This window comes from Merops nubicus, unplaced genomic scaffold (assembly GCF_000691845.1).
Source record: "Merops nubicus isolate BGI_N331 unplaced genomic scaffold, ASM69184v1 scaffold9189, whole genome shotgun sequence".
NCBI lineage: Eukaryota > Metazoa > Chordata > Aves > Coraciiformes > Meropidae > Merops > Merops nubicus.
In genome coordinates this window covers 74886-84913 of record NW_008633052.1, presented here as the reverse complement: position 1 = coordinate 84913, position 10028 = coordinate 74886, and the positions used below count along the sequence as shown (strand labels likewise).

The 10028-nt window shown below is 46.6% G+C and overlaps 1 protein-coding gene across 1 annotated transcript in view; it reads left to right on the top strand.

Annotated features, from left to right (window-relative positions):
• Positions 1-10028, top strand: part of SPNS2 (spinster homolog 2 (Drosophila)) — a gene marked incomplete at its 5' end in the record, with an annotated part of 81741 nt that overhangs the window by 15548 nt on the left and 56165 nt on the right. The window lies entirely within an intron of this gene.

Genomic DNA, 10028 nt, shown 5'->3' with positions numbered 1-10028 from the left:
CTGCAGAATAGACATTGATTTGTGAATTTCCTTTTAAAAACAAACCCAGACAAAGGTGAAGTCTGACAAGAGCTCTGGGATAAGAATACATCAGGTGAAGATTCCTTCTAGCGAGTTTCTGTGACTGCTGTGGCAAGAGGAGCTCTTGATTCCCCTCTAATGAGAAAGGGAAGCACTTCCCAGTGTGCTGTTTTTCTTAGGAAGCTGCTGCTGTTGGTAAATTACGTGTAACAAATAATTTATTGGTAATACACTGTGCTTTCTAAGTGTCTCCTCTCTCTCCTGTCCTCTGTTGCTGCAGGAAGTTGGTTTTGAGATTGATTTGTCTTTGAGGCTGAATAGCTCCTATTGCACATTAGTCAATTATTTCCTAGAATCACAGAGTGGTTTGGGTTTGAAGGGACTTTAAAGATCACCTAGTTCCAACCCCCCTGCCATGGGCAGGGACACCTTCCACTAGACCAGGTTGCTCCAAGCCCCATCCAACCTGGTTTTGAACGCCTCCAGCGATGGAGCATCCACAGATTCTTGGGGCAATCTGTGCCAGTGTCTCACCACCCTCAGTGAAGAACTTCCTTACATCTAATCTGAATCTCCCCTCTTCCAGTGTGAACCCATTGCCCCTCATCCTATCATTACAAGCCCTTGTAAAAAATCCCTCCCCATCTTTCTTGTAGGCCCCCTTCAGACACTGGAAAGCTGCAGTAAGGTCTCCCTGGAGCCTTCTCCTCTCCAGGGTGAACAACCTCAACTCTCTCAGCCTGTTGCCATAGCAGAGGGGTTCCAGCCCTTAATTTGAAATTAAAATGTGAGCTGAGGTAGGATGGAGAATTAGTGGTGCTCTTGTAAAAAGGATGGTACAACTAATTTTAGGATAAAACCAGTCTTCTCCCTCTATCTATCTCAAAATGAAAACAAGGAACATGATTTCTTTTGACACAAATGCTGTATCATTCTATTAAGAGAATAACAGATCTGAAGTATTGTATTGGTAGTTAAATCTAATGCATGGTACTTGGTGCTGATTTCCAGGATCAGGGGATTTGGATTATTCTGCATTATCAGCTTTAGGCTGTCGTTCTTGGCACGCTGGGTTGCACGCTATGGTCGAAAAGCCTTTGTGGGCAAAGGTGGCTGTAACTGCTCCTGCCCTGAGGCAACTGGTTTGTGCCTGGCCACCCCATTCCTTCTGCCTGCCTGTGCCAGAGATCAGGGACCCTGCCAGAAAAGAGACAAGATTAGTTTTCAGTCCACAACAGATTTTGCTCCCCAGATGGCCACGCAAGCTCTAGTACTGCCACAAGGGAAAGGCTGGCCAGTTCTTTCAAAAGATCTCACCTTTGTTTCCAAGGTGATTGTGTGTGCCTGGGGTTGCAACTGCAATGGAAAGAGAAGGAGCTCAAGTAGAGGAGGGGAATAGAATAAAATGAAGTTCATTTGTGGTTATTTAAATGCTTTTGAGAAGGCACCTTTCTCTAGCCCTGAGCCTGGGTATTGGTGCTTCGTCCTCCTGGGAGATGGGAGCAGCTTTCCTCCTTGCTGGAGGTTTATTTGTGACTGAAGCTGTCAGAGGGATGGCACATGTGCAGAACATCCTGAAAAACTGCCCAGAAAGGGAGAAGCAAACCCCTGGTTCCTCCAGGTGCAGCCTCTGATGTGCTGGGAGGGATGACTGGCTGCTCCTGGAGCCACAGGAGGGTTCTGGTCCTGCTGGGGCAAAACCAACCCCGTGGCAGTGACACTCCTGGCATTGCAGTGCTGTGGAGCTGCCGACCAATCTCTGGACCTCTGGGATCTCATATCTAATTCAGGATCGACCAGAATGGATACAAATCCATCCTAATTGGCTAGCTGAGTTAATGAGGTTGCCCTGCAACCGACTGGGCAATGGCAACCGACCCGTGTCACGCACTGTGTGAGCACCGAGCAGCCAGGAGGGGCTGGGGGTGAAGATCTCCAGCAGTCAGAGCCAGTTAAATCAAAGGGAGAAGAAATTGCAGGGGCACAAATCTCCTGTGGACTGAGTGGATGCTCCTTCTCTCCACCCTGTGAGTGTGTGTGTGCAGGGACAGTGGCACCTGTGGGTTTAGACCTGTCACTATGAACCATCTTCCAGCTTTCAGAAATAATTTTAAGTGCAAGTCAATAATATGTTAATAAGTCATTACCTAATTGAGCTGCTGGACATGATGCAGCTGCAATTTTGTCTTCCTATTTTTTATTTCCACAGTAACATAGGGGTACTTGTACCAGCCCAGACCAGTGGTCCTTTAAGTATATTATTCAGTCTTTGGTTGTTATCAACAACACATATATAGGGGAAAAAAAATAAAGCACAGGATAAGATCGTGCTGATCGTTCCCTGGTGTGCCCTATGAACTGGATTGCTGGGGACTTTCTGAACAAGAGGTGTGATCTTAATCCTTAAATTAGTATTCTTCCAGGACTTTGTCCGATCCTGTTTTGAAATAAAATAAACTCTGAGCTCCTGTCGCTTCCTGTGATAAAATCCCAGTGTTCAGTTACATTTTGTGCATGAAATATCTCCTCTGATGTGACTTTTGCAGCTGCCAGTCTTACCTGATGCTACTTGGTCAATCATCTAAGAGAGGAGGTGATTCAGTTTTGCCCTTTCCCATGCTACTTCTGGTGCTAGATCTCTTCTGTATCCCACATCAGTTGTTCCTTGTCCAGTATCTTTTATGTTTTACTGCAAAACTTTAACTTTTATGTTACAGGGATGCAGCAGGCTTACAACTAAAACCTGTTAACCAGTAGAGAGGTTCTGATCTCTGCTGCCACTGGGGGTTTGTAAGCAGTTACATCTGAACAGAAAACTCAGCTCTAATGCCCACTGAACCAAGTGGGAGTCCACATCAGCTTTGCTCAGGAGCCTAAATCACACCAGGCTAAAAGCATTTTGTAGAAAACCAGCTCCAGGTGGAAATGGCCATAAAATGAAACTGGCCTTGGCTCAATCCTTCAGCTCTGAACAGTAAGAAATGCAGAAGCAGGTCAGCAGATTGTGGAGCTGACCCAGGCGTCCTGGGCAGAGCTGGTGTCTGCTCCTCCTCAAATATTCTCCTGTGGCAGTTTTAATCCCCCAGTCATGCTCTGTGGCCACAGAAAACGTTCTCCTAGCAAACACACTATTTCTTTCATAGCAAAAGATGTTCATCAGGGCTGGCTGGCTGCTGGTCCCCCAGAATCAGCTCACTGCAGGGTCAGGCAAGCACCAGTTTGGGCATGAGGGAAGCAGTAGACTGTAAGCCCTGTGCTGGAACTGGTCCTTTGGACTGCAGCCTGCAGCATTCTGTTATGAAACACATCTCTAGGAACACAGTAACTGGTTTATTGATGCTCAGGTTGGCCAAATCCCTTTAAAATGATGGTAATGTGATTACTGTAATTCCCAAGGTGAAAAGCAGAAGGTGTGGTTGGGTTTTTCCTCTTTTCTTTTTAAATGATGTTGTCCGTGTACAGCTGTTCAGAATTTAATCTCACATCAAGTTAGCTCCTGCTCCAAGTAAATTTGCTGGGCATCCAGAGAGACTGAACAGCACAGTAAAATGGTAACTCTGCCCTCTGTACTTAGGTAAAGAATTTAGAAATGTGGCACAATAGAATTGGACCTGAGTGGATATGGAAAATGATTGTGAAATAATAACCATGAGTAACCCTGGACTTAATAATCTTAGAGGTCTTTTCCAACCTTAATGATTCTAACTGCTTTAGCAATAAATAATACTATATAAATAATAAATGAATGGCTGAATCTTTAAACGCAGCTTCAATTGACACGATATTGGAAATTCATTTTTTTTAAGTCAAAAATTTGAGTGCTGTTTTAAATCTTGGCTTTTAACTCAAAGCCATGTTTTTCCTTGCCTTTCCAATGCTGATTGCTTAAATCAGGAAACCAAGACTGATTTCCAACTTCAAAATATTATAGCAGTGTTTGTGAAGTCTGAGACAAACATCTCACTGCTCTTGTAAAAGGAAAAGAAGTTGGAGATTTTTTGTCTTGCCTTTAATTTCATATGGGAGGCAGTGCCTTGTGGCAGGGTTTGTATTCTCTGCACTCCATTGTACCTGATATTTCTGGGTCTCTTTGCCCTCTGGATGTGAGCAGTAACCCTGGGGGCTGCAGGCAGTAGCAGGGCCAGAGTCAGCAGGTGACAGCTCACTGGTTGTGGTCACCTCTCACAGGAGGTGATCACACTGTCCTGTACCCTCTGGTGTGTTTGTTGAGGGGAATGCTTCATTGTTTGATTTTGTATTTGAATGGTTTTGTTTGTAACCTACTGATGTAAGGAGCTGCCATGGCCACTGGGCTTTAGGCTTTGCCAATCAGTGGGCAACAGTCCTCATGTGTAAGGGTTGCCTCCCTTTGGAGCCTTCACTTTTGGTGGAGTTCTTTCTGGTAGCTGCTGTCTGGGCAGCTGGGACTGAAGAGAAACATTCCTCCACCCCTATGCAGCAGTGCATGGAGTGAGTGAGGTATCTCTGATGTCTGTAACATCACAAACCACTGTGTGGACCCGTTAGATGCTGTACAATGTATAGATATTCTATATATATACCCATGGCAGGTTTGACAACCATTGCTCATATCTGACCCCAGTGGTTGCTTTTTGCCCAGCTCAGTTCCTCTCAAAGCTCAGGTGGCATTAGTGTGTTACTGGACTGATCTTCTGGCTATTCTTATCTGATTTTCTGTTTCCAAGGAGTGGATTTCCCAGCAATTCCCACTGAAATGATTATTCTTGTTGGCTAAGGTGAACAAAGCAAGGCTTCAGGATATCCTTTGCTGGGAATATAAGAGCTAACTCTCGGAAGAATCTGGTTTCTGCAGTGAGGAAAAGGGGTGGAATTATCAGTACTGAACTCTTCCCGGGGCTGCATCTTGTGGATTGTTGAGTGAATCATGACCTTGCCAGGAAAGCTGTTTTCAGGCTTTGTCTATCTTCATCAGTGTGTTTTTGTAACCAGGTTCTGACCCTGTCACAGCAAATGAGATTGAGTGGTATGGTGCAGCAGCTTTCTCCTCAACGCCAATGTGTGTGTCAGCTCCCTGTGTATGCAGGCATCCTAAACATGCTGTTTGTATTTGCTATCAGTTTGCTCCAAGGAGAAAACTGGCACCTCATGGTGCAACATGCTCCCTTATGGAGAAGACAAGATTGGTGCTTGAATACTGATGAGTGGCATCTGCAGTGAGGGAGATGCAATCTAGAGTGTCCTGCCAAACGGAGAGATGCTAGAGATGCAAACAGTGAATAATCAGGCCCACCCCTTTTAAAACATTCTAAAACATTTTAAACATGCTTTTCTCTCATTCGTTTCCTGAGGACACAAACACACAAGAATGAAGCATTTAGGAAATTCTGTTTTGTCTTGTGGTCTGTTCTGGGAGACCATTTGAAGCCATGTCCAACCCAAACATCAGTATGGTAGAGCCCAGTTGATTTGGTGTCCTCTCCAGACTTCTTTCTAAGTGCTCCCCCCACGTTTGGTGCTGTCAGTGTATGACAGCTCTGCGTGACATATGGAACTGAGGGTGTGTTGCAAAACTCCCTTACACTTGTCAGAAACTTCTGGTCTTTGTGTTTGTCTGGAACCCAGTGATCTTGTGTTTTGCACTTGGCAAAGCTCAGCAGCAGATCCATCTGCTGGCTGTTGGGTTGGAAATGAGGTAGAACAAAGTCCGTGCAGAGAGCGATGTGACAGCCTACCCCCAGTAGGGTTTGTGATAATGGTGATTTGAAGGGTGATATTTTGTGTGGTAAGAATTCATCCCCATCGAAGGATGAACGTTTTAAATCACATTGCTGAGATTTCCCAGGGCTTTGGATTGCTGTGTAGTCAGATATTGCTTTCACCTTGGCCACGTCACCATGTTGTGTCTGAGCGATCAGGTCCAGTGGTTAAGTAGTGGGAAAGGGTCTTTGGTCTTGCTTGGCTTGTATGGTGCTGTAAGGCAGAAAATAAATCACTTTTAATTGTGATTCAGAAATACCTTTACATAGACATGGTCCCATAAACAGGACACTGCTGAAGCTGGAGGACCTGTGTGGACTCCAGATTTCTGCCATCCTGGGCAGGTCATTTTCCTGTGTCTTAATTTCCATAGCCCTGAAGTAGAAAACAGGACACTGCTGAAGCTGGAGGACCTGTGTGGACTCCAGATTTCTGCCATCCTGGGCAGGTCACTTTCCTGTGACCTTTCCTTAGCCCAGAAGTAGAAATTAATAGTGTTTAACTGCCTTTCTAAATTGTCCCAGGCCTCACTGTGATTCAGTGTGTTGTGTGTGTACATATTACACCATCAAACTATAACAAAAATGGACATTAAAAACAGAAACATGACAAAAACATTGCTTTGAAACAAGGGGCTGGTTGGGAGAAGCTTTAATTCACCATTGCAGGTAGATACAAAAATGGACATTAAAAACAGAAACATGACAAAAACATTGCTTTGAAACAAGGGGCTGGTTGGGCTGTCAGGAGAAGCTTTAATTCACCATTACAGGTAGATGGCAGCTGGTCCCATAGCAGCTTGAGGAACACCTGCATTCCCAACCAAAGTTCCCTGGGGTGGAAGTGGCTCAAAGAAACCCCAGCAAGGTGATGTCTCATGCAGGAAGAGCCAGGCTGTGCTTGCACACACCCATAGATTATCCCATCCAGAGTGAGCTTCATGTTCAGGTGTTCTCATTGTTGGGAAATTTGTTGTTGGGAAAATATTAACAACCTCACAGTGTATAGTTCTTTGCTGTGCCTAAGTGGATTGCCAGTCCCTGGAGGCAGAGGCTGTCTGGGTTTGCCTTCCACAGAGCCAAGCACATTGGCAGCACTCATCAGACTGTATATATGGTTTCATGCTGACTCAGAGCTCAAAGATAGCCACCATTGTTATATTTTTTCTTGTTGAGCATCCCTGTGTGGAAAGAGCGAGCTATTTTTACCTGAACCTAAACCTTTCTAGGATTGTTCCTGATAGGAAAAAATAAACCCTCTGTGCTTGAGGTCAAAACTGAAAGAAGGGGTCTTTCCTTGGAGGTGCCTGTGATCTCAGCCTACCAGTAACTGAGGACATGCAGCCTCTGTGTGTGCCCCTGTCAGTGCCTCTCTCCCTGCTTGGTTATACTCCCTGGATGACCTGCTGGCAGGAGAAGCCCCTCTCCAAGGCACAAAGGGTTGATCAGTCCCCATAAGAAGAGAGGGAGTGGGACAGAGGCAGCAGTGTCTCTGGAAAGAAGGGGTGGAAAGCTGAAGGGTCAGAGCTGTTTCAGCTGTAGATTCAAGCTGTTACATTTTTGTTTGGAGGGAAAAAAAGAGGAAAACAAGAGCAATGAAATTTAGTTCCAGTAGGGAAGTGATTTTTGTGACTGTTAAATTTAAAGCCTACAGCTTCTCACTCTCCCCCATCTCCTTTTCTGCCACTTTCTGGGGGTTTATTTCCACTGGGTACACGCACAGCTCTCGAGAGGGGAAGGCGTGGGTTGGATGGCAGCTCCCAGGCCAGGATCCCTTCCAGATGACTGCAGCTACAGTGCTTGAAGGAGGCAGTAGAGCCTGGGGAGGATGCTTTCCCTCTCTGGTGGGTGTTTGGGAAGAAGAGAGGGAGGGAAGTGTAAGATTTTTATATTGATTATTTTTTTATGCCGCACATTGTTGTAATTCCAGCCGTGCAGAGAAAAAGTTGGGCAGTGCTGGCTGCAGAGGAGCTGCTGCACCTGTACAGGGTGGGGCAGGCAGAGGCAGAAGCAACCAGCCAGGCTCCCTGTCTGGGCAGTGACACCCCTCCTGCCTGCTCACCACAGCCGCTGAGCCACAAAGGGAGGCAGAAAGACAAGTGGGATCTCCTCCTGAGAACACCTGCACTTAAAAGCACCTCCCTCCTGGGACAGCATTCATTATGTCTCTGTTTATTCATCCTTTGCTCACATGATAATTTGCTCCTTCAGAAATGTGTCTCAGCTCCACTCAGGGCTGGGACTGAGCCACTTCTGCTGGCACCGTTGGAGGTTCTCTGCCAAGAGGAATTACCTGCCCAGCACACGTCATACTGACTGACGTGGGGATACCTGCCCGTAGCTGCTCTGAAAGTATCCACTCCTCCCAAATCCCACTGGGTTTCTAACTCTGCCCTGGCTTGCTTTGCACATCTCTCCAAGAGCTGGTAATATTCGGAGATGGCTTTAAGTGTAAGTGGGAGGAGGAGCTGCTGGTTGGGAAGAGGCAGATGAAATGCCAGCCTCTGTCACAGCGCTCTCCTAACACAAAAGATTTGGGGCAGTGGGTTGAGCTGAAGCTGCAGCTGCTTTGGTGTCACTTGGGACATTAGCTGGGGAGTGGGTGAGTGCAAGGAGCAGAAAATGCTGTTGAAGAGAGGAGCCAGATAGGAAGGGCCTGGTGGAAGGGCCAGGCTCCTTCACTGGAGTGCATCCCTCTGCCTTACACTGCAGCCACCTTTCTCTACAAATGAACCATTTCTGCTGCCCCAACTGAACGTGCTGGCAGTTCTCTGTCTTCTGGATAAGATCTGGCCTTCATGGTATTTAGTTGTTGAAGAACCTCAACTCCTGGTCTAGACTAAGTCCATCCCTCCTGGTCCCATGCCCTGGATTCATTCACCTCTGTTCTGCCAGCCCAGTCTGTTGTTCAGGAGCCTCGTCTGTCATTTGCAGGAGTAATTGCAAAAATTGATTCATGGGAAATGCCTGTAACAGGCAGATCCCTTCGGCAGACCACACAGCCATCATATTCTGCATTTATTTGAGTCAATCAATGCTCTGATGCATATTTGGGTCATAAATACTCTGATATAAATTGCATTTATTATTATGACAGCTGTGTTCCATTACCTGTTATTTATTAGGTTCTGTTGTCCTTCCGTTTTACACCTTGTGAAGCTGTCAAGTCAGCTGCTTACTGGTGACAAAGCTCACAGCTCAGTTCAGAACCTTCCAAAAATAAATCCTCCAAAGGGATTTGAGTAACAGCAGGGTGTATGTTGTTGGGAAGGCATTGGGTGATCTTTTTTTAGTGTGTTTCGTTGGAAAAAGGAGGTTTGTGCTTTTTCCTTGGTTTTGCCCAAATTCCAGAATTAGACTTTTTGTCTACAGTCCAGGGGTCATTGGAGCTAATAATCCCACTGATTAGTGTGAATTTTGGATCACACCCTCCATGTCTCAAAGCTGAATTGATCAGTTCATTCAGTGTTTGAAACGGTGAGATGCTGACGTGGGTATTTCTGATTTTCCCTTAGAACCTTTTTTAGCTTCCTGTCTTTTTACATGGTAAAAATGGCAGAATATCTGATTCTGAGATGAATGAATGTCAGCGTCCTTCCAAGGATAAGGTCAAATTGCAGTGGGCACACTGCTCTGGACGAGTTAAAATCATTTTCTGCTTCTCATGCCCAGCAAACCATCACACCCCCTCCGTGCCAGGCTGCTGTGCAAGGGGCTGAGGACTTCGGTGTTAATTCAGGGAAGCACTTAATCATGGAACTGATAACTCTGAAGTGCTTAATGTAAGCATGTGCTTAAGTGCCTCGTTGGACTGGGGCCAGTGCAGATGTACCCTTGCAGAGTAGAGATTTGTAAGCTGGTTCTGCTCTACTACAGCCAAGTTCACTGGAGATCAAAGGTTTCAGGGATGGGCAGCTCTGGGAGCTGGGCTGTAGGGGTGGATGAGCACGACAGAATACCCCTGTGCAGGAAAGAGAGGGATTATTTACCCAGGCAGCCCCTGTCCTGGGGCTAAGCAGGGAGCCAAGGGCAGGGGAACGATGGGGCTCTTGGGCTACACCAAGCATCTCATGCACTGGCTGAGTGGGAGGTGTGAGCAGAGCCCTGTGCAGGAGCCATGCAGCAGCCCAGGCTGTCAGGGGGCAGCAGCCCAGGCTGGGAAGGGGCAGCAGTCCAGGCTGGGAAGGGGCAGCAGTCCAGGCTGGGAAGGGGCAGCAGCCCAGGCTGGGAAGGGGCAGCAGCCCAGGCTGGCAGGGGGCAGCAGCCCAG